The sequence below is a fragment of the Triturus cristatus genome, chromosome 6, assembly GCF_964204655.1.
Source record: "Triturus cristatus chromosome 6, aTriCri1.1, whole genome shotgun sequence".
In the NCBI taxonomy this organism is placed as follows: domain Eukaryota; kingdom Metazoa; phylum Chordata; class Amphibia; order Caudata; family Salamandridae; genus Triturus; species Triturus cristatus.
The window spans coordinates 525,299,061-525,322,438 of record NC_140589.1 but is presented as its reverse complement, the minus strand read 5'-3'; positions in this window follow the sequence as shown (position 1 = coordinate 525,322,438).

Sequence of the window (23,378 nt, the reverse complement as noted above, 5' to 3'; positions counted from 1 at the left end):
TATACAGGTATGATACCCATATCTCGCAGCCATGAAGGATGCAGGCGTTTTCGATGGAGGTAACAATTCACCTTCTCTCGTTTTAACATCTTTATCCTTATCGAACCAATTTTTAATCTTTCTAAACAAAGATTTTTTCTTTTTCTCTTCTTGGTAATACATTTTAGTTTTTACCAAACTTTCTAATCCCTTCCGTAATACAACTGAATAGTACGATGTTTTATCCAATAACAGCGCGACTCACACTAACGCACCACTCCTGGAGCGTCTACGTCACAAGAATACAAGGTGACTCTTTCCAATCCTTGCGCGGCTCACACCAACGCACCAATCTCAGCGCGAGCACTGTTCTGATCTAATATCCAATCAGAGCGCGGTCTGTTTGACGTCAGCAGTTGCTGCAGTCTCTCCTGCTCCTGTCTCCTGTCAGTCGTCTACCCCTCCTTTACAAAACTTCTCAGTAGACTTCGTGTCAGATTCTACAAAATCTATTAGTTACAACATATAAACATCTCCATTGTCTGCTTCGCTAACCAAAGAATAGTAAAGAAAATCTATTTCACAAGAATACCGTTGACACAGTAGCACATCCCTCTACTCTGCCCTTCTAACATGCATTCATTAACTGTTTCCTCTAGGACTGCTCCAAAGAGTATTACAATTAACTAAATATATGAGCATTCATGCACATTCATACAAGAAAATGTAGTACATACACACAGAATCCTGCTTTTCCCGAGAACAGCGAACAATCTGCCCCACTACAGAATTATAACATACGTTAACCAAGCAGTGTTTACCTCTGCCCAGTCCTTCAGACAAGCTCAGAGAATACCTATTACTCCTCCCGCGATAAGCTTTAACGGTGAACCTTACGGATCCCTGGGACTTAAGACCAGAGTTTCACAGATAACCTTCGCTACAATACACACTCCTTTTATACCAGAAATATTTCTCTAATAGTAACACACGACGATGTCACTGATTCCGAACCCAGACAATGTGACGCGCAACTTCAATTGTCACACGTTTTTCCTGCATACGTACAGGACCAACAATCCCGTCTTTCCCGAGAGCAGCATATACTTCCCTCTGCCCTACTACGGAACTGCTACCAGCTCCCAAATTCCAGAAGCACTACATAAAACTCAACATGACGACTTCAACATATAGTATTAGTACATATACCAACATCAATCAATAATCAATAAATCAAAAGCCAATGTACAAGCAATCTAATCAGATCAAGACAATCATCAATAACCATCAAATTCTGCTACCAGGAAATTGGTGCAGATTGGGGTGTACAAATTCTCCCTACTTCCACGGATAGAGTAAATTCACAGATACACGCACATACACTCATCATACGCTTGGGCCCATTTCACTAACATACACTCAGATTACTCTATCAGCACTGAACCTGTGGAAAGAAAACCTTCTAAACACCCTACATCTACACTATGGTCGATAAGACCTAATTGACACTGTCTTGAGTCATGATTTAACCAATAATAATCAACAATAATCAAATAGAGTACTCAATAATTGACAAGAAATAATAACCAACACTGTATTTAAAATTATGATTCTTTATCTAAAATTAGTTCAAATGGAAAGGCAATCAAAATAAAATCATTATTCTCATAGTTACCTATTCTAGCCAAATGTCATAAATGGATCATCAGGACAGGTCTCTCAATAGAAGTCTCTTAGGTCACCGTCCTCACAGCATCAATCCTCACCAACGCAAGTTCAGAAAGAAGTGGCCTCAGAATCCAAAATGCAACGAACGAACCCTCTCTAAGCTAACAATATTTATAATGAATTTAACAATAGAAGGCAACATAAAATGTTTTCGATATCCGCTGAACCGCTGAGCAAAGCGAGCAGGAAAGGATGTAGCATCGCTACATTTGGAAAAACTCCGCTCAGAAAAATCACAAAAATAAAAAGACGGAAGACGGAACTAAATCTTGAAATGTTTCTTTTCATGTTCATATTTCCTCAGAACCAGCATAGTGATCACAATGTTCATTGAGGCTCCTTTGTCTTCCAAGGACATTTGGATGTCCGCCCAGAGCTGCTGTCCTCACGGAAAACTTTTAACCATGCGAAGACTGTGGTCAGATGACTCTCGACCATGTTCAGCAAGGCCTTCTCATCAAAATCTCAGCACTCAAATATAGGCTTTAAACGGTAGCCATTTTTCACTAGGCCAAAACGTATCATCTTAATTAAAAGAGACAAAAACAACGTTACCACAGCATAGTGATTAAACAGTGTTAACCCCACTAATACCCTTATGTGTATGTAATTATCTAGCCTTTGCAACACAAGAAAAGCATTAGTACATGACATTTAAAAAGCGTTTTTGTGCTTTAAAATAAACACCACTCAGCAACATTTATTAATAAAACATGCACATTATTAGTAAACAACACAAATGCATCCCCACGTGTAGTTTTCTCTTGTTAGTTTGTATTGGTTAATTAGAACATTTACACAAAACAAATAATTAGTAATTATAAATTAATAATTTTAATTTCTTTCGACAATAGACAAACCAGAGCTTAAAAAAACCAATAGATTTTCAACAGAAAACTCTGCTCCAGCATTACTGCTTCAGTCGCAGCTGTACAGACAACTGTTACTAGGGTTGTAACAGCACAGCCATTAGATATTCGCACAATGACTCGTCCAACTAATGTCATTCCAAATGCAGTTCAAGGAATGTAGTTCAAGGAGCCACTGGAGGAGCATCTGTAACAGGGTTTGTTCTGACATTACGTTAGACATTGGGTTTCTGATGGCAGAGGTATGCACACTATCCAAGCATGAACCACAATCCTAGTCAGGGTAAGTCAAATACACCATAAATTAACATGTACCCACCCTCAGGTAGCTTGGCACAGAGCAGGCAGGCTTAACTTAAGAGGCAATGTGTAAAGTATATGTGCAACATTTCAAACAATAACACAGTGAAAACACCACAAAAGGACTCCACAGCAGTTTAAAATAAATCTTATATTTTTATGAACAAAACAGGACCAAAACGAAAAAAGTATAAATGGAGGTATGTATTTTTAAAGAATAAATGACAATATAGTGCCTAAAAGCTTAAAGCACCAACCAGGGACATCTGGTTTTGCTTGACGGAGTAAATCCAAAAGATCAAGCCTACCATGATCAGCCTTGGCCTGCTGAAAAGAACCTGGGATGTGTCGTCAACCGAGGGTAGCAGGTAGCAGGGCAGCACAGCAGAAAAGTGTTATAAATGGTAGTTCAGCTTTAATTGTGGCATGTGGAATTTGACGTGTGTGGAATTCCATGCATTGTTTCAGACTACCGTTCCATGAGAGAGAGTTTACCTGACCAGCATGGGAGCTGGTTGCAACTGGTGTTACTTGAATAAAGCATTGAAGATATACATACCAGAAGACCTCTAGGCTTCTTATTTATGAACATTTTTGGGAACGTGCTGGCCAGAGGTACTGCTTATTTGAGGCAGAGACTGGAGTATACCTGTTGCAGCATTGGTGCGACAACCTAGAATCCATGGAGTGGACTCATGAAGAATTCACAGTACTACGATATGGAAGTCGATTGGAAGTACTCCGGATGGTCCTGATGGCAAGTGCAGCCACAAATTAGCTGAAATTTAAGGAATTACTGTTGCGCTTCTCGCGTTTGAGCTCCCGAACCTGAAGCGTCCACCCGGGCTGCTCGGGCTGGTGCCTACTATTGCATCATGTACGATACCTCATGCACTGTGGCCATCTTAAGCAGAGTTCGGAGACCCGGTCTAGTCGTCTGGTGTGCCATGTCAAGACGCATTACGTATTTACCATCTTAGAAGAAGATCCCAATCCTGACATAGAATGCAGAGTGTTTGACTGGTGATGCGCACATCTGCACATCTAGTCGAGTCATGTCATTGCCCAGTGCTCATCGGAATGGTGATGCACACACGTTTTGAGGATTATTCTGAAGTAAAGACAAGTGAGTCATAATGGTGACACGCACACCAAACTGCGTGTGTTTTAATGGTGTCACACACCAAGCATCGGTAACACATAATCTTCATTTCTGTCTCTACAGGTGTGCTCAACTACAGTGGATAGTAATGTCTCTAATGTTTTATTTTTATTAACATGTAGCAGGCACAAGTTATGCAATACAAAATTTCAACTGTTATTTTGTGTTTTTTAGAGTGTAGTAATAATTACATATTACATACCCTCAACTGACAACAACCCTCTAGTTCTTGAAAATTCAGTAAGACATGGAAGCTTCACAACTCTCAGTATTAACACCACCAAGGTTTTTAGCACAGCTTGGAGAACCATCTATTCTATGGGAAGATTGGTTATCCATGTTTGAAAATTACATTGTGACCCTTGATAGTCTTGAGTTTTCTGTTGTGCAGAAAAAGGCTTTGCTATTAAGCACTTTGGGGAAAGAGGGTCAGAATATTTTTAGATACTTGCCTCAGGCTGTAGAAACCAATGGTCAACCTGTACGTAATAAGTTCGAGGACACCAAGTGTCGCTTAGAACTTAGGTTCACAAAGGAGGAGAATTTAGTCATGACTTGATTATAATGCTATACTCAATAACAGATGAAAGAAGAGTCTATTGACAAATTTGTGGTCAGGCTAAGGTAATTATCTACCAAATGTATGTTTGGCACCATGACAGATGAACTAATTTGGGACCAGCTAAGAGTTCAGTGCCATAGCAAAAAAGTACAGGAAAGACTCTGGGCAGCTAAAATCCTTTCTTAAAAATGCTATAGATATTGCAAAAGCCATTGAACAATCTACCTATTGCATGAAAGAAATGGAAAGGAAAAATAATAAAGGGATTCACGATGCACCAGATGTTGGTGAGCTCATAAGTCCAGGTGGCAGTTCTGTTTTAGCTGTAAGTTCCCAGAAAAATTACAACAAAGGAAGTGCCCAGGGAAGTGGACAGTTGAGACAAACTACTAAGCATTGTAGCAAATGTGGGTGTATGGGTCATACAAGTGAAGCATAGTACAGTTGGGCCAACAACAAATGTCAAAAATGTGGTAGGGTTGGTCACTTTTCTAATATGTGTAGGACAACAAGACGAGGTAAAGTGTCCATAGTTTCTGCTGAGACTCAAGAATGTGACCATGAATGTGACAGGATGATTGTGAGGGTGATTGCGAGGGCAAGAGAATAAATTGATCCAAAGCTATGTTTGTATTTGATGGTCGTGATGTGCAACTTATGGTTGATACAGGGTCAATGTATATGATCATTCTTAGGAGTATATTTGACCATGAGTGGCATGGTAGAACTCTATCATCCAAAGACATTTCCCCTGGAGGCTATCGGGGGAATCTATAGACATCTTGGGTTATTTGGATGTGGGCATTAAGTTCAGTGGAAGGAGTATTTGAGGTAAAGTGTACATAGCAGGGCGAGGCCACCCAATATGGGCTGGCTACACCAGTTCTGATGTTTTCTCTTGTGAACTTTGGATGTAGTCCTGATGAGGTTGCCAATATCGGCTCTACTTCTGAATGTCTCCCCTGAAATATACATATTCCTTTCTATGGATGCTCCTTTAAATATGTATTTGTTCTAATGATGACCTTATAATAATATAGGTCAAAACACCGTCAATGCCTATTCTTGGCTTACAATTATAAAGAAACATTGACTGCTATTTTCTGTTCCTGTTACTTGTTGGACTGATTCTTGTTTAAAAATGTTGTTTCCTTTTTGCCATTGTTTTTTGTCTTGCACTGTATATTATGTTATAAATTATGTTTTTTGTATCACTATGTGGGCACCATTTCTTGTAATTGTCCTTTTATACCTTGATATTGTAGTAAAGAACATATTTTTCTAATAATTTTCTGTGTTTAATACCCTTTTAAGATTTATTTTGTCTTAATGTTATGTCCAGGTTTTCTTGTACAGATTCTCTTGCTCTGATATCCTCTTGTGATTATTTGTATGTAATTTTCGTTTTTTTTTAACCATTGTAGCTCTAATATTGTTTACTTACCCCAGGTCTGGGAAATAAGGTTATTCCCTGTTTGTTTTAATCTATCCTTCTAAAAGAGGCATTTTTGAAAGGGTAAGGATAAATCCAACTTTACTTGTAGAGAGGATTCATTATCACTATTCTAGTGATATGAAACATAATAGATCTACTCCTTCTCACTCAGAAATTACAGCTTATAAGTGTATTAAGGAATTTCCAATGTTCCACTAAGACAGAGGTAGGCCTCAGAGTAGTGAAAACCGAATTTGGGTGTTTTTCACTACCAGGACATGCAAAACGTAAAAGTACATTTCCTACCTTTTGATTACACTGCACCCTGTCCTATGGGTTTCCTAGGGCCTACCCTAGGAGTGACTTATATATAATAAAAGGGAAGTTTAAGGCTTGGCAAGGGGTTTAAAATGCCACATTGACACTGCAGTGTGAACTACACACACAGGCTCTGCAGTGGCAGGCCAGAGACATGTTTAAAGAGCCCTGCTTCCTTGTTGCACTACACTCCGAGATTTCCGAACTGATATGTACACTGATGATTATTTGTGATTCCTGTACTATAATTACTGTAAAGCGCTCCGATACCCTCGGGTCTGGCTAGCGCTATATAAAACTCCTAAAATAGAATAAATAAATAATAAAAACTTGTGTGTGTGGCACAATTAGTGCTGCAGGCCTACAAGTTGCATTTCATTTAGTTAAGATTTCCAAAGTGTTGTGGATTGAATTGAATACATTTATTGAGATTGTTGTGCCAAATGATTTTTGGCCTGAATGTAAAGTTGCGGTACAATGGCAACTTGAAGATCCAATATGAGATGCTCGCACTAATGCACTATCTCCTATAGTCATGGAAAAATATGAAGCAGTGATTACATTTTTTAAAGGAAAAATTCCTCCAAAAGATAATGACTGGGTGAAGATTAAAAGAACTACACATGAATGAAAAGAAGCAGTGCATGAGTACTATAAGCAATGGCTTTAGGTGTTTCAACAGCACAATGGATGGGAATATCCAGAATCAAGTGATATGAAATTTTTCATGTCTCAGTTTGTTATCAGATTAAGACCAGAGATCAGTACGCATATACAACAAAGTGTGATTTGCTGGCAAACAAAATGGTCGGATGAAATTTTGAGATATGTAAAGTATTGCAGAGATTAAACAAAATAAGCTTAAGGAGAAATGTATGTAGGCTCAGATGAAGTTTGCACAGTATGGTTTCCAGAAGCAGTTGTTTGCAGGAAATCAAGGTGGACTGCAAACAGTTGGAATGCAGGTTCTAAACGTTCAAGGAGGATTTGGTGTTTCATAGGCTAGAGGTAAAGATGTTGCAGTTGATCTGGCTTCTGGTGTGAATGTTGCAACACTGAAGAAAATGACCCCATGTTATGTTTGTAATAAAAGCAATCATTGGAAGAAGGAGTGTAGACTTAATCCTGATAGAGCAAAAGGAAATATTCAAATGCAGGGAGGAAATCAAATGCAGATGCAAAAGTACCCGTTCAGCTGATGCAAGTGCCAATGCATGAATAAGTTCTGACGATGAAGTCTCCGCAAGCCCAAATGGTTGCAAAAAATATGGGGAATCTTAGATTTAATATTATTCAACTGCTCAAAGCTAATTTGAATTCCCAATGACGGTGCCTGAGAGGGGAGGACGATTACTTGCTTGGCACAGTCTTGGAGGCATACTGTAGCTGACTATTTGTAGAAGGAGAAGTAAATGGCCACCAAGTGTCATTTCTAATTGACAGATGTGCAACTGGAGCCACTGTGAGAACAGCAGAAGTTTCAGACCTACCCCTCTCAGAAAAGAAGATCCAAGTTGTAGGCATTTAAAATAAACAGATCACTAAACCAGTTCCAGAGAAGATCCTTGTAAAATGTATTCTTCAAACACATTTGCCTCTGCTTGGATCTGGTTTAGAGTGTCTGTAACTCATTCACAGTGCTTCTTTCTAATCTGTCCTCTTCTAATTTATAACAATCATTCTGTGTCGCCTGCTGATTTTTTACTGCCAAGGCTCCTTTGAGCAGCCTAAGTCATCCAATGTTTTGGCTCATTTAGGGCCTACCTCCAGCTATTCAGGAGTGTTAGGCTTATCAGCCTGCTCATCTAAGCTTCTCCAGACACCTTGGCAGCAGTGGAGCTGTGTCATGCTGGTCTGGGCTATGAATGGGTTCCTGGTTTTATTTGTCTCCACTGTCTGTTGCATACATCTCCATGCTCATCCATGAAAACAGTAAGCACTGTTAGTGATATTAAAGCTTTCCTGCAAGGAACACCCATGGGGGCAAGCAAAAAACCCTTACGGCAGGGTACCTTTTTGTCGCAAAGCCAGTGTAGTACCACTCTAGAAAAATATTGACCTGTTAAGGTTTTCTACAAGATTGCTTTCTCATTCACTTTCTTGCTTGTGGGTTACAGTTACAAAGCTTAAATACTAAATGGTATAAAAGAAATGCAAATGCGGCAAAATTTAGGGTTTTTCAGTTTCCAGCGAAAATGTACATTTTTCTTGTTATTTATCGGTTTTACCTGATAAGTGAAAATCCGATGTATGGCCACTCAAGAATCAACATTCTTAGATAGGTAGGGGAGCACAGAATAATACTGTCAGACTGATGTTCTTCAGCAATGTGGCAGGAGAAAGCATCTAATAATAAAAGCATATAGTAATATTTAACACTCTAGTTTACTCTTGTTCTCAGTTTGACCATTGCTTTTGCTGCCTCTTTTACCTTCTGTAATTGGTTGGAATCAGGATGTGAATAATAATAATAATAATAATAATATTAATAATAATAATAATAATAATAATAATACTTATAAAGCGCAAACAGCTACCTCAACCAGAGGTGTCCTGGCGCTCTAGCAGCAGGCAGTACGCACATAGAAGTCCAAGCACTGGTCCCAAGCCTAGTCTAGCCTAAAGAGCCATGTCGTCAGCGCTTTCCTAAAGCAGGTCTCTGAATCAGCTTGGCGGAGGTCCCAGTCAGGGCGTTCCACATTTTGGCCGTCCTCACTGAGAACGCTCTACTGCCCAGACGGGCTTTCGCAAAGCAGGGGGTACAAAGCAGATTTTATGAATTTCTGCTTGTCTACTGGGACCCAGTGAAGCTCGAGTAAATGCGGAGAGACATGATGCCGAAAAGGTATGCGTCTGATCAGTCTCGCAGCTGCATTCTGTACCATCTAAAGGCGTCTAATCAAATATTTAGGAAGGCCAAGATATAGACCATTTTCGTAATCCAGCCTTCATGTCACTGTGGCATGGACTACGGATTTTGTTTTATGACGGAACGCTTGCCCTTAAACTGACCGGGTTTGGCCAGTTTAACAAAAAGTGATCCGACCAGACCAATGGGCAGGGAGCCTCCATACCTATAGATGCGATGTTAGAAAAAACTAGATCTAGGGTATGACCTGCTTTGTGCGTAGGGGAAGATACATGTTGCATAAAATTGACCCCTGCCAAGGAAGAGACCAACTGAGCTGCTTGTGCACAGCTGGGGTCATTCACGTGCAGATTAAAATCGCCAAGGGCCGTAAAATTAGCATGTACTATCGATTTCTGAGCAATATAATTGCAGAGATCCTGGCATACAATCGCTGCACAATCAGGCGGTCTATAAATAAGAATGCCCGAGAAGGAGGTTGAGGGGTTAATTTGGAGGCAAGAATTGAGGCCTTCAATGCCCTGCATGTAGAGTGGGGCAGAGGAAACTAACTACCATAAGTCTTTAAAGATAATGGCCAACCGCCCCCTCTTTTTTTGAACTCCCTATTAGCATAGCACATTTTAAAACCTGGCGGGATGGCAAGAACTCTTGCTGCCACAGAGTCCACGTTTAGCCAAGTTTCTGTTAGAAACATGGCGTCCCAAGTATTCTCAGCTAAAACTAGCCAAATATCATCAGCATGTATGGGCAGAGATCTGCAGTTTACTAGGCACACCCTAATTCTTTCAGTGTGCCTGATTGCTATGCCCTGGGGAGCAGCTCTACCAATGCTACTGTTCCCCTGCAAGCATGTGGGATCTCTCTGTGCCAATGTCTTCATTGCAAGGTTAATCTGGTGAGCCCTGGGGCAATCAATACCTTTGTGTGACAACAGCTCGTCCCTAGACCAACGTATGGCCTCTTCGCCCTCCCGACCGCAGCATGGCTGGCGCTGGCCGCGTTACGGTCGTGATCGGCTGCAGACAGGCATGCCTTTGGGCGTGCCCGCTGCGCGGCCAGGCCCCCATTTGCCCTAAATACCCAATTGAGTAGGCAGGAAGTGATGGAATTCGGGGGAGGAGTGGCATCCCTCCATTCAACCAGCACCAAGAAAGCTATGACTGACCTGGGACAGCGGGAAAGGAAAGCAAGATAAAAGTGCAAATACGCAGGTAGGAACACAGTACAGTACTAATCCAAAGAACAAAATTTAAAACACAACTATACAGATTTAAAATAAGATTAAAATCGGATGCCTGGTAGCATGTAGCCTCAAGGCGCGTGCTACCTACCGCTGCGTGGCTGGGCCCTCATCTGCCCTAAATACCCAATTGAGGAGGCAGGAAGTTTTGGAATTCGGGGGAGGAGTCGCGTCCCTCCGTTCAACTGGCACCAAGAAAGCCGTAACGGACCGGGGGCAGCGGGAAAGGAAAGCGAGACAAAAGTGTAAATACGCAGGTAGGAACACAGTACAGTAATAATCCAAAGAACAAAATTTAAAACACAACTATACAGATTTAAAATGAGTTTAAAATCGGATGCCTAGTAGCATGTGGCCTCACGGCGCACGCTACCTACCGCTGCACGTCCGGGCCCCCATCTGCCCTAAATACCCAATTGAGTAGGCAGGAAGTAATGGAATTCGGGGGAGGAGTCGCGTCCCTCCGTTCAACCGGCACCAAAAAAGGCCATGACGGACTGGAGACAGCGGGAAAGGAAAGCGAGACAAAAGTGCAAATATGCAGGTAGGAACACAGTACAGTACTGATCCAAAGAACAAAATTTAAGACACAACTATACAGATTTAAAATATGTTTAAAATCGGATGCCTGGTAGCATGTAACCTCACGGCGCGCGCTACCTACCGTATGCCTAAACATCTTTCAACTGGTGTTATTAAATGGTGTTGTATTAGAATGAAGCAAACACAAGGAGATGATGGATGGAGTGCTGAAACTTTTCAGACACTCACCCCCAGTCACAGATCTGGGTTGAATCCATCATGGCTTTTTAACTAACTTTGCCACCTCAGTACAGACCCAGCCATATGCAAATCAGTCTTGACCCTGTGCCTCATGGGAACAGTCCAGCCCGAACTGCCAAGCCGGGTCTTCCCTGAACTGGAAACAAGCATCCTGGGACCGGTTTCAGCCAGGCTAGCTTGAATCCTGTGGCAAAGTGAGCAAGGGACCCACGTCTGGGCAGACCCTGCCAAATCAGGGCGAACAAAGCAAGCACAGGGAGATGATGGACGGAGTGCAGAAACTTTTCAGACACTCACCCCTAGTCACAGATCTGGGTTGAATCCATCATCGTGTTTTAGCTCACTTTGCCATCTCAGTTCAATAATTTTATCGCCTGGCTTGATAATATGCCCCTGTATTTGCATACTCGGACGGATCTGAAGGATCTCAGGCTGAGCCATCCTTGGTATGATTGAAACGTGTGATCTGCATATCCACATGCAAGGATTCCTCCAGTTCCTTTAACAGTTTAAGAAATCAATGTCATACGTTTCTTCATTTCTGACAAAGAGAGGCGTGCTACATGTCCAAAACTAATGCTGACCAGCGTTGGCTTAAATGTAAAAGAGAACATCAGTTGAAATTAAATCATTTATCATGCTCAATTGCAGACTGCCACAGTTCTTCTACTCTCTTTCATGAAGCAGTGCTTACACCAAGGAAACCATAGGTAGGAAGCCTGCCAGAACTGCATAGACAGATTACAGCGAATCAAAAGGAAAACTCAACTTGTTGAATGGGCGGCTTGTAAATATTGCCAGTTACGCGGCTAGAAACACGTCATCTTCATTCTTCTACAAAGCACGATCTATCAATGCACCTGAACCCGACTGAAGGAAAGAATGCAATCACGTCATGCCCGGAGAGTTTTCCATAACCCAGGCGAGGTGACTTCTCACCCAGCTGCGGAAACATGTCCTGAATGCTAATGACGGTGAATTTCTAAAACCATAATTGCTCAGTAATTCAAAAAAGGCATTTCGCGGAAAATACCAATCGCACCACGAGGATGCATGTTTCTCCCGATGAAAAGTTACTTAAGATTAGGCAATGCATTTATTAAAAATGGTTTTGAAGTAACTGGCGCGGGAGCTTCATTCTGTAAGCCCAGGAGGAGCCATTCTGTAAAAGGTTGCCAGAGCTCACTAATTTTACATGAGTTGCTGAATTAAAGGATTCATCTCACCGAGAGTGTAAACCCTGTAGATCTGATGTTTCCATAAGCGTTTAAACATATTTTATTGACCAGACCAATACAAGAAAACATCTGCTTTTCGGAATGTGTGACCATAATTATTATAATTGCCATCTAACTGCAATTGTTTCAGATTTCAAGTTTAGCGAGTAAAAATGAAATCGTGACCAGTGTTGTGTGGTATGCTTCCCCTTATCCGAGGAGTCTGCATATGCCAATCGATCTGTTAACCCGTTCCGTGCTCATGACGGAACCACTCCATCATGAGCCACGGGTGCGCTGTGCTCATGACGGAGTGGTTCCGTCATGCTGCGGCCGTTGGCGGCTGCTCCGCCCACGCGGCGCTAATTCCCCGCCTGTGCGGGCGATTAGCGCAGTGGGCGGAGACGTGACGGAACCACTCCGTCATGAGCACAGCTCACCCGTGACTCATGACGGAGTGGTTCCGTCACGAGCACGGCGGCACCATAACTGCCCCCAAACCCCCCCAGTGCCGCGGCGGAATTCCTGCCGCGGCGAAGGGGTTAATTACTACTCTGTCTTCCTTCCTAAAACACTGCCTTTATTCTTTGAGCGGTATCAGATTCCCTGGAGTGAGCCACCCTGCTTAACTTACTTTAGTCATCTACTTCCGGGTGTGTTTATATTTGTATGTTAAAATAACTTATTCGCCATCAATTCCTCTATAGGCCTGACCAACCCAATCAGTCTAACCCTCCCAATTTCTTTATCGGCTATGGGAAACAACTAGCAAGGACATCTAACCTGAGCTTCAATTGGAATTCCATAGAGCATATTATCAAGCCCATTATTGCCGTTTTAGCGGCAGTTTTCTGCCGCTAAAGCGGCGATAATTTTATCACCTGTCTTGATAATATGCCCCTTGTTTCTTTGCCTGCTACTACGCGATATGTCTCTTTCTTTCTATTTTGCGGGTATCCGTTGCAAATACTTTGAGCTATTTGCTTTTCTTTGCACTCGGATCATGCATGGTGGGAGTTGTGTGTGTTGAACATAGGACGTTAATTTCTTATTTCTCACTACTCTGTTTTGAGCTTGTGCCTAAAGCTGAGAAGGTATATGGGAAAATATTTTTTGTCTGAAATGATTGATCTCTGTTTTGATCTTGTGAAAGATATTCCAATGAAGCGTAGCACATGGATATTGCAGTATGGGTGCTATGGTCATATTGCAAGCTGCCATCCAGCAGTCAGTGGAATTCTCACAGTGTGGGATTTTGATGCCCACAGCTCTCCTGATTTTCAATGGGCAAGTGGGTATTAGGAGTTCACAGAAGTGCACACCTCCAAGGAGGAGCCAATGGGAATCGGATAATCCTTGTCAGACCCCATTGGGGTGACTGAGGTTGTGTGCCACATGTGTCCTGGGGCACTCCCTCATGTGACACTGAAAACTGGTTCAGGTACAACCACTTCTACACTTCAGGGTAGCGAACTTGAGTAGCCATTGGCTTCTCAGGAGGTAGCGTGGGGTGCATGAGCTCAAAACTTAACAATTAACCAACAGATGCAATAACTTCACTGTCTATCTCTGTGCTCATATTTTAGGAAGAATGTATGTTTAAACCTTACAGCAATGTTAAATAATACACAATTCAACTTAAGACACAAGCAAGTGACCGTTTTTGCACTTCTTCCTTGAGCCGCCTTGTTCATAACCCTCCCTGGTTAACACCCTAGGTGGCACATCTACCCCAGTAGTTATGGTGAAAGCATGAATCAGGCACAGGTGCATTGTCGACTGTCCCCCGCAAATCAAATGAACACTAAGTCAACTTTGAATCAAGTCCCTAGTAAAGCAATAATTTATGATGTTCCCCCCAGAGCATAGCCAGCAGTATTTTATTCCTTCTCACTGGTGGGCACAGAATGAGCAAGAACAGCCTCAGGAACTTCTGCATAGGCTAGGCATGACCGTGTCTCCCTGACTGGCTCTAACTTCACAGTGCAGGAGATCTGCACATACATTATAAATGCAGCCGATGCAGCTGTTGTTCAGTTTAGCTGTAAACTGAATGTATGATCCCTCGACCTGTCTGGGCCAGCACTATGGCAGATGAAGCCCTGGTCAGGCCAATATCATCCACTGGGTACATAAAGCCAAGTCAGGCAGGTACAAGTAGTTGGAGACCCTAGTAGGCAAATATTGTCAACACAGTAGATGTAGCCCTAACCAGGCCAAAGTCATCAAAATGGCAGATACCAGCCAAACCAAGTCAGAGCAGACAGATGCAATCCCAACCGGGTGAGAAGAAACAGTTGTTGGGCCGTTCAGGTGAATGTCCTAAATATTGCAGCTTCACCCGCAACAGAGCCGGAACAGGTATAGGCAGATATAGGCCTCATTCGCCCAATGTTGTCAACATGGTAGATGCAGCCTCAACTGGGCTTACTGCAGCACAGGTCGTTCCAAACTCACTATCACATAGTCAGATTCCACTGGATGTCCCACAGCCTCTGGGACATGCTTGGCTTCTCCTCCTGGACAGAATCTGTTTCAGCAGGGACAGGCATACCTTTTCCATCTCTGAGCGTTCAAGCATGCAGTCTTCTAGGCACTCAAGTAGACCCCCAACTTCACTTGCAAAATGTACAGACTTCAAGTGAAGTTTCCTCACTACTGGGAGATTGGCAGTCAGGCAGACACCAGCGCTGGTCACACAGGGGGCTCTTGAAAACTCTGTGGAGTACTCCGTTCATTGGCCTTGAAGAACATAGAACTGGAAACCAATGAGGTGGTTTATGCCCCTACTCTTATAAAAAAACTTCTACTTCTAGGATGTGGATCCACTGTCTCAAACTTCAGACCAGGTTTGAGTTGTTTCTGTTTTCAAGTGTCCTTCTCAGGTTTCTCACCAGAAAAACCATTGTGCAATGCGATGCTTCTAACTGCAGATAGCACTGGGTTGCCTCCAGACTGGAGCACCCAAACCACAGGTGCAATAAAATGCGATATTTCTGCACCTGGCAGTCATTGGACTCTCTAAACAACAATAATCAGGGATAGGTAAAGGGCAGGTCTGACCTTGAAACCTCCTCACCTATCACAACTGAAACTACAGTCCTACCTCTTACGCCTATGATCAACCAAATGGAGGTGCTCAGGAGAACTAAGGATAACTAAGACTAAGAGAGCTCAACGTCGCCCCTGCGGCCGTCTGCTCAGACTGGGACACGACTGTTGGCAGCGGGGCTGCCTCCGCTGCGGGTTGCTGCGCGGTCGGCCAGAAGACACCTGCGTTGCTGTAGCCCAGGCTCGAAAGATACCCGGACTGCCCGAGCTGTGACTGCTTTCCCCCCGGTGGCGCCAGCCGGCTCCATGGATTGGAGACGCACAGAGGTGAGCTGAGGCCTTGCGCGCTGAGAAGGAGGTCCCCAAGCACCATCAAGAGCATTGGGAGGCCTCCACCAGGCTGGCGGTAGCCACAAAGATCCTGCTGAAGCCGCGTGTACCTGTGGCTCCTGCCGGCTGGCAAGGAGCTGGAAACCGCATGTGGAGGTGCACTCCCCGAGCAGAAAACGCACTGAATAATTAACTGGCACGCAGGTACGGAGGGTGGTTCAAGGGAGTTTGGCCTACACTAATGAACCACTCAGTACACGGTCTTTATGATCTAACTGGAATCTGCTCTGCATTCGCCCTTCACAGCGATCGCTCCCGAAACACTGCCTGTACCTGCCTGACTTTAAAATGGCAGCCGCAATATCCCTCGACCCTCGTATACACACATCTCGCCGCAATATTTGTTTCCTTTGTAATGCTGAACCCAAAGTTTTGCCAGCGCTCTCTTCACTCTGTGGCCCTTTGACCCGTTATAACTGCTCATTCACTCATCTTTAGTCCATGAGTGTAGCAGCAACTGAAGGAGCTATGAACAAAATGGCCTCAACCCATGTTAATGCTGTACTTTACCTGCAATATCATTACCAACATTTGCTATATTGAGGCAGCAGATTCCAAGACAACTGAACCAGCGAACCAACTATTCAATAACCCCCACAGCAATTAGGGTCTTTCTTACCAGCCTGACTGTCCCTAAGATTAGCCACCACGAGTGGGCCTTCCACAAAAGCACTCTTTCTCCCCTTGTGGGTGAGGGATCCAGCATTTGCTCTCTGGGGGTTTAGAGACCTCTCTAAGAGTGAACACAGAGGCAAGGGAGACACACTCAGTAGAAGATTGGGAGTGGTACCACTATCACTGGGATCGTAGCACCGTACACTGTGACCAGTGCTCTCCATGGAACTTTTGACGATGGCCCCCAGTTGGCAACCATAATCTGTCTGTATGTACCGGGGAGCCCATGCGACTTTGGCCGATACCCGGTGGAGCTGTCCTATTCAGCTATAGAGGAGTTTGTCTCTGGTTCACCCCTCAGCCATCACCTACCCAGCCGGACATCGGACATTGTTTTCCTCGTCTCCCCCGTTGGGTTTCTTTACCCCCCACGCCTCCTCCCTCCGGGATTCATTGTCTACCTCCCCTTTTCCAGCTTGACCGTTTCTACATCCTCTGAAGTACTTTCCCCCTTGCCTGTTTTTTCTATATTATGCTATGCTTCAGTAACTCAGTATAATAAACTATTGTTATACTGTCTCCCTTACTATGTTATGTGGAGCTCCAGAAACTGATGTAACTATGTAACAATGTTCTGAAACAATGTTCTACCTCATGTAAAGCGCTCTGATACCTCCAGGTCTAGCCAGCGCTATATAAAACCTTTCAAATAAATAAATAAACTAATCAGTGTCTCTTTGCTATCAAAGATCCTCATGAAATTTATTAAGATAGTTCTATCTCCATCCTCCCTACTGTAGCATCTGGATTTCCACCCTCCAGCCAAAGTATTACAGGCAGCACTTCCACTCTCTCCATCTCGTGCTATGCCAAGTCAGAGGCATCCAAAATATATCACACTGGCCTCAGTGTCCAGGCGCACTCAAATACAGACCCCTAGCACTGCACACATGCTAAACACATGCACTCAACGTTTACAAAGGGTGCGATTGCAAGGTCTGCGCTTACACAGCAGAACTTTACTCAAATGGGCCCTTTACTTCACACTCTCAGTGACGCAGGCAAACAGGTGTAGTCACACTTTCAATCTCTAAACACGCAGTATGCAGTCAGAAACAGTAATCCTCTATGCGCTATGAGGGCATTCTTGGTGCACCCTTCCAGGCCACAGGACGAGCACAAAATTACCCTGCATTAATAGGGATAGGCCTAGGCCTCTGCACAAATGCTCAGATAAGCGTGGCACTAGGGCCAAAATAAAAGTGTAGGATACCAGGTATACATGTAGCCATACACTCAGGGCAAGTCTTTATACTACACCATGCAGGGCACATTCCAATCCCAACAATCTTAAACACTTTACATCTGTAAAGAAGGATTGTGTGAGTCTTCAAGCGTTCTTGAATAGCTGTGGCTGTTCAGTAAAGTGCATAGATATCATGGTGGTCACCAAATAACCACAAGTGCCACGTTGATTTGCATGGCTTGTAGGAAATTATATATTCACCTGAATATAACTTGTTCGATTATTATAATTGCTGTAGTAAATTATAAGACTGCTTTGCCAGAATCTTTCAATTTTTTTCTTATAATGATAAAAAAAAGTATTGGTCTCATGTGCTGTATTGGATTAGAACACTTAAGCTTCCATCCCCAGTGACATTAATTGTGCATGCTTTCTTTGGAGCCTATATTGACGTAGCGATTAGACGTTCCATCCATTCCTTTCTAGAAGTCCAAGAGAAACTGGATCCTGACCACACACATTCATAGTAAAATATTGCTTGATATTCTGATTTATGCTAGGAAGATTCTAACATGAGCTGCAATTGTTGCATGACTCCGATACAACAGAAAGCCTCTTGATTGAAAACTACTCTCCCGTTGTTTTCAAATGCTCATATTTCAAGTATTGGATTCTAATGGCTATGACGGTTCAGGATTCTTTCCAATGATGACTGGTTTCTCTACACCTCCTCTCTTCGCTGTAAACTATCTCCTGGTAATCAATGCCAGCAAATCATGCCAGGTACTTACCAAAGTCAGATGATGTTTGTTATAAATTTCCAAGAAGCCCCCTGTGAATCTAATGATCTAATTAAAATTGGAATTCATTACTTGGCAATCTCTGAGCCTCTGATGCTTCGTAGGTGGATGAGTCTCAACTCAGGGAAGTTTGAGACTAGGCTGTTTTTTTGTAATCTGCACAACCATTAAAGATCAACTTTGAAATATTGGGATGTTTGCTTCCCTTTGCCACGTCTGTGTGAAAACTCAGGAGTTGCAAACATATATGTTTTGTATATATATATATATGTATGTTATATTTACAATATTGTATTACAGTATATAATTTTAGCATAATGCATCAGGTAAATGCAGACACCACACCTTTCTAAGTTTCACACTTCAGCATGATAATTGCATGGCAATGGTTTTCCCATTCGCAGGAGCAAAACAGAATGTCATGTTTTTAATCCACAGATTTTACAAAACTTAACCTGGTAGAGAATGTGTGTGGGAAAATACCACAGGTGCAGTAATTACCTAAAAAAATCGGAATCTCATTTGCAATCACATTTTTTGCTGCTTGGAGTCTTCCGTGAAAGGGGAGAGCCACGCTGTGTGCCAGAAAGAGTCCAGGAGGGGAAGACTGCGGGTGAGATTTACTAAGTTTTTATGCCATGTTTGCAAATTGACACAAACATCTTTTTTACCTAGTTTACTTTCCAGCGAGTAAAAGTATCATGTGAGGGGCTGATAATAATGTAGCCACTGGGGCCTGAAACCAGTATCCAACCCCCAGCTATCAAGAGAATCCATACAGCTGGGAGGAGTTGTGAGGATCTCAAATAACTACTTACCCCAACTTACCCCCATAAGGAACTAGCAGGTTGCACACCACCAAGGCACTTTCATAGTCCAGATTCCTCATCGGTGGATGACATTCGAGACCGGGTGATACAGGTCCCTAGACCTTCCACACTGATAGAGGCAATTGATGGGGAAAAAGACTGAGGAGGATCCCAGGGGAAGGTTGAGGCATGCTGGTAAGCTGCCACAAAATTTAGGTCTCCCGCCAGCCACCTGCCCTTATGTTTTAATCTTGGCAAATATCCAAGAGCTGAGGGGGGCTCAGTCGGAGACACCTGAGCAGCTCATGGCTAAAGTGCTCAACTGGCTGACTAGGACAGCGAGGGGGGCAGGCTACCTTAGCAGACATATTATTATGACAAGGAGAGTGGCGTGGGTGGCTGGTCCCCTAAAGCACTATCAGGTGATTGCATAGTTGTTAACTTTAACGATCGAAGGGTGGTGGGGAACTTGCTACAGCGACTTCCCAACACACCCTCCCTAGGGTCGCAGATCCATGCCCTTCCCTTGGGATACTTTTACAGACCTGTTAGAAATGGGGGTCTCTAGTTGGCAGAGGTAGGTACCTTTGTCCAAATAGGGACCATTGCTTCTAGTTAGGGTAAGGGAGCTCCAGTCATAAATAACCCCTGATCACCCCTTGGTAGCTTGGCACGGGCAGGCCGGCTTATCTCAGAGGCAGTGTGTAAAGCATTTGTGAACACATACAGTAACACAGTGAAAACACTACTAATGGACACCACACCAGTTTAGAAAAATAAGTAATCTTTACTAGACTTAACACAAGACCAAACAACAAAAATCCACAATACTGTAATCAAAAATAAGTCTTTAAAATGGTAGAAAATGGTAGAATGGTAGAAATTAGCTTAGTTCAATGTAGATGGTAAATGCAACACTTTACTCTCAAATTACCTTAGATGCATCACACAATACAAACAAAAGGGTCGCAGGGAAGTTGATGCACCGTTCCTTACACTCAGGGGAGTGGATGCGTCGGTTCCTTATTGCTGCGCAGGGGAGGTGATGCGTCGCTTCCTTACTGTGTGGGGAGTTGATGCGTCGTTTCTTACTGCGGCCCAGTGATGATGCGACAAGATGGCGCCTTGATGCGATGTGAGAATCCGATGCGATGCAACAAAATGGCGTCTTTGATGCAATGCGACAACGTTGGATGCAATGCATGCACGCCCGACTGCCGCGCCGCAAACTCAGTAACTTCTGAGCCGCAACAGGCCCTGCGACATGCTTCTCCGGTGATGTGACGACGACCTCTGTGGCGGCGACATGCTTCTCCTCGTTGCGTCGCACTTCCAGCTCCCAGCGACACTTCTCAGAGGGCCCAACCAACTGTAGGCGCCTTTCTGCAGGTAGAATTCCCAGCAAGGGAATTCAGTTGAGCTGGTGGTGAAGTCTTGTATCCCTGAGACTTCAGGCAGGAGACAAGCACACTTCATGCTCTTGGAGATTCTTCTTCAAGATGATGAAAACTTCACAAAAGTCCTGTTCTCCTTTCCTTGGCAAATAAAGTAACCACTGCAGGCCAACCTCAGAAATAGCACAGCACAGGGGTAATCCCCTCCTTCAGCTTTTTTGGTTCTTCTCCTTGGTAAAGGTTTGGCTTGATTCCCAGAAGTGATCTAAAGTTCTGGGGTCTGGGCCCCAATATTTATACCAGTAAATCCTTTGTCCTCTGAAGGCAGAGGGTGCCTGTGCCCAGCCAAAACCAGTCCTGTGCAGCTTCCTGGCAGGAGGTGGAGACAGCATCGTTTGAGAGCAGACCTGGCCCAGGTAGCTGAAAGGAAATCTCCTCCCCCTACTCTCTATTCTATGAGGGCTCAGGTCAGTGAAAGGAAATCTCCGTCCCCACTCTCTATTCAATGTAGGTTCTATTCAGCCCAGCACTGACCCATCAGACTGCTGGAGCCAAAGCTCTCTCCAACCCCCTGTCGCTCACAAACCAGACATGGAATACACAAACCTAGCAGAGGCATCCTGGATGGTTAGGCAAGAAAATACCTACTTTCTAAAAGTGGTATTTTCAAACACAGAATGTAAATATCACCCTCACTAAAAGATGTATTTTAACATTCTGAGTTCAGGCATACTAAACTCGTATTTCTACCTTGTTCCCTGGGTCAGTTAGGATTATAAAATGTTATAATGAATCTGCCCATTCTGGCCTGTGGGAGCAGGTAGCCTTGCAATAGTGAAAATCAGGACATGCCACACACATCAGGGCATGTCCTACCTTTCACGTACAATGCACCCTGCCCATGGGGGTACCCTGGGCCTACCTTAGGGTGATCAACATGTAGAAAAGGGAAGGTTCAGGGACTGGCAAGTGGGTGCAAGTGGGTGCATTTGCCAAGCCGACATGGCAGTCCCAGACAGCACACAGGCTTTGCAATGGCAACCTAAGCCATACTTTACAAGCTGCTTCTGTGGGTGGGACAATCAGTGCTGCAAGCCCACCAGAAGCATTTGATTTCCAGCCCCATGGCACACATGGTGCACTGTACTAGGGTCTGACAAGTAAATCAAATAAGCCAATCATTGAGTCACTAATCCAATACAACAATTTACAATACGGAGCACTTGCACTTTGGCACTGAATGGCAGTGGCAAAGTGCCCAAAGCATCTAGACCAGCAAAAACATAGCAAAACAACGGGAGGCAACAGTGAAAAAATGTAAAGGAGACCCACGCCAATGGTGCCAGGTCTAACAAGACCTATTAGGTCGACAGCCTTCGAACAGGTGAGGAGAAGTTCTGGAACTCGCCGCCCCACTGTGCCACATGTTACGACCCAGCTAGATTTGAAGTAAGATTTGATAATTGGTTAAGTCCTCTGGAGGACCTGGAGTCCTGTGATTGACTGAGTAAAGATTATTCAGACCCCCTCATGGCTACTCATCCCAAACATGTAAGACAGAAAGGGGAGGATATGAAGGGGGTAGTTAACTACAGTGTAAACAGAGTTACCTGGAATGTAGCAGGTTTAAAACAAAAGTTGGGTAACTCAGATTGGAAAAGTCTTGTGGTGGGATAGGATATTTTTTGCCTCCAGGAAACATGGGAAACAGGCCCAATTTCTCTGGATGTGTATAGATCCTTCCAATCCACAGCAGTTCCCTACCTGATGGGCAGAGCGAGAGGTGGTTTTGTGACCCTAATAGTAAACACACTAAGATTAAATGTAAGAAAGTTTTTTAACTCCTCTCCTTACTTCCATATTTTACTATGTGAACGTTTAGACAACTGGGATTGGTATTGATTTATTATTACAACAATAACTTTGGTTGGAATATGGCTTCAGTGGTTGGGTTACTGGAAAAGGAAATTGTTGCCATCTGTGAAGCACACCAAAAATTTATTAATATTGTGTGTATGGGTGATTTTAATGCTCATTGCTGTGAGAATATGACAAATCCTGTGTGTGATTTGTAGATGCTGAGGGAAATGTAACCCCCCATTTCATGCACAATAAACATGGCAATTTGCTTAACAGGCTTCCAATAATTATGAATCTTGAGGTAATTAACAAGCCAGATCCCGAAACAGGATTAGTCCCAAAGACATTCTAGAGTAGAGCTTGGTTCCACCATAGTTTTTATATTAATTTCTGAGTCTCTCAGCGGGAGAGTAACCTATGCAGAATCATTTTTTTTAGATATAGTGATCATGTAGCCCTCTTTTGTTGTATAATCTGGGGGTTGGATAACTAGTCTGTGAAAGACAAGGTCCCAAGACCAATCCTAGCAAGGACGAATGGCTACACACTTAAGTGGGCCGAAATCAATAAAGCGAGAGTTGTACCATTGATAATATCAAACCAATTGAGTGAGGTATTAATATGCTGAGACCCTAATCACATTATGGAAGGTCTAATCTTGGGATTCTTTGAGATACTGGGTGAAGTTAAAAGTAATCTGGTCGTCCGGTCAAATTCTCCCAAGACAATCCAATTGGTTTGCGGGTTT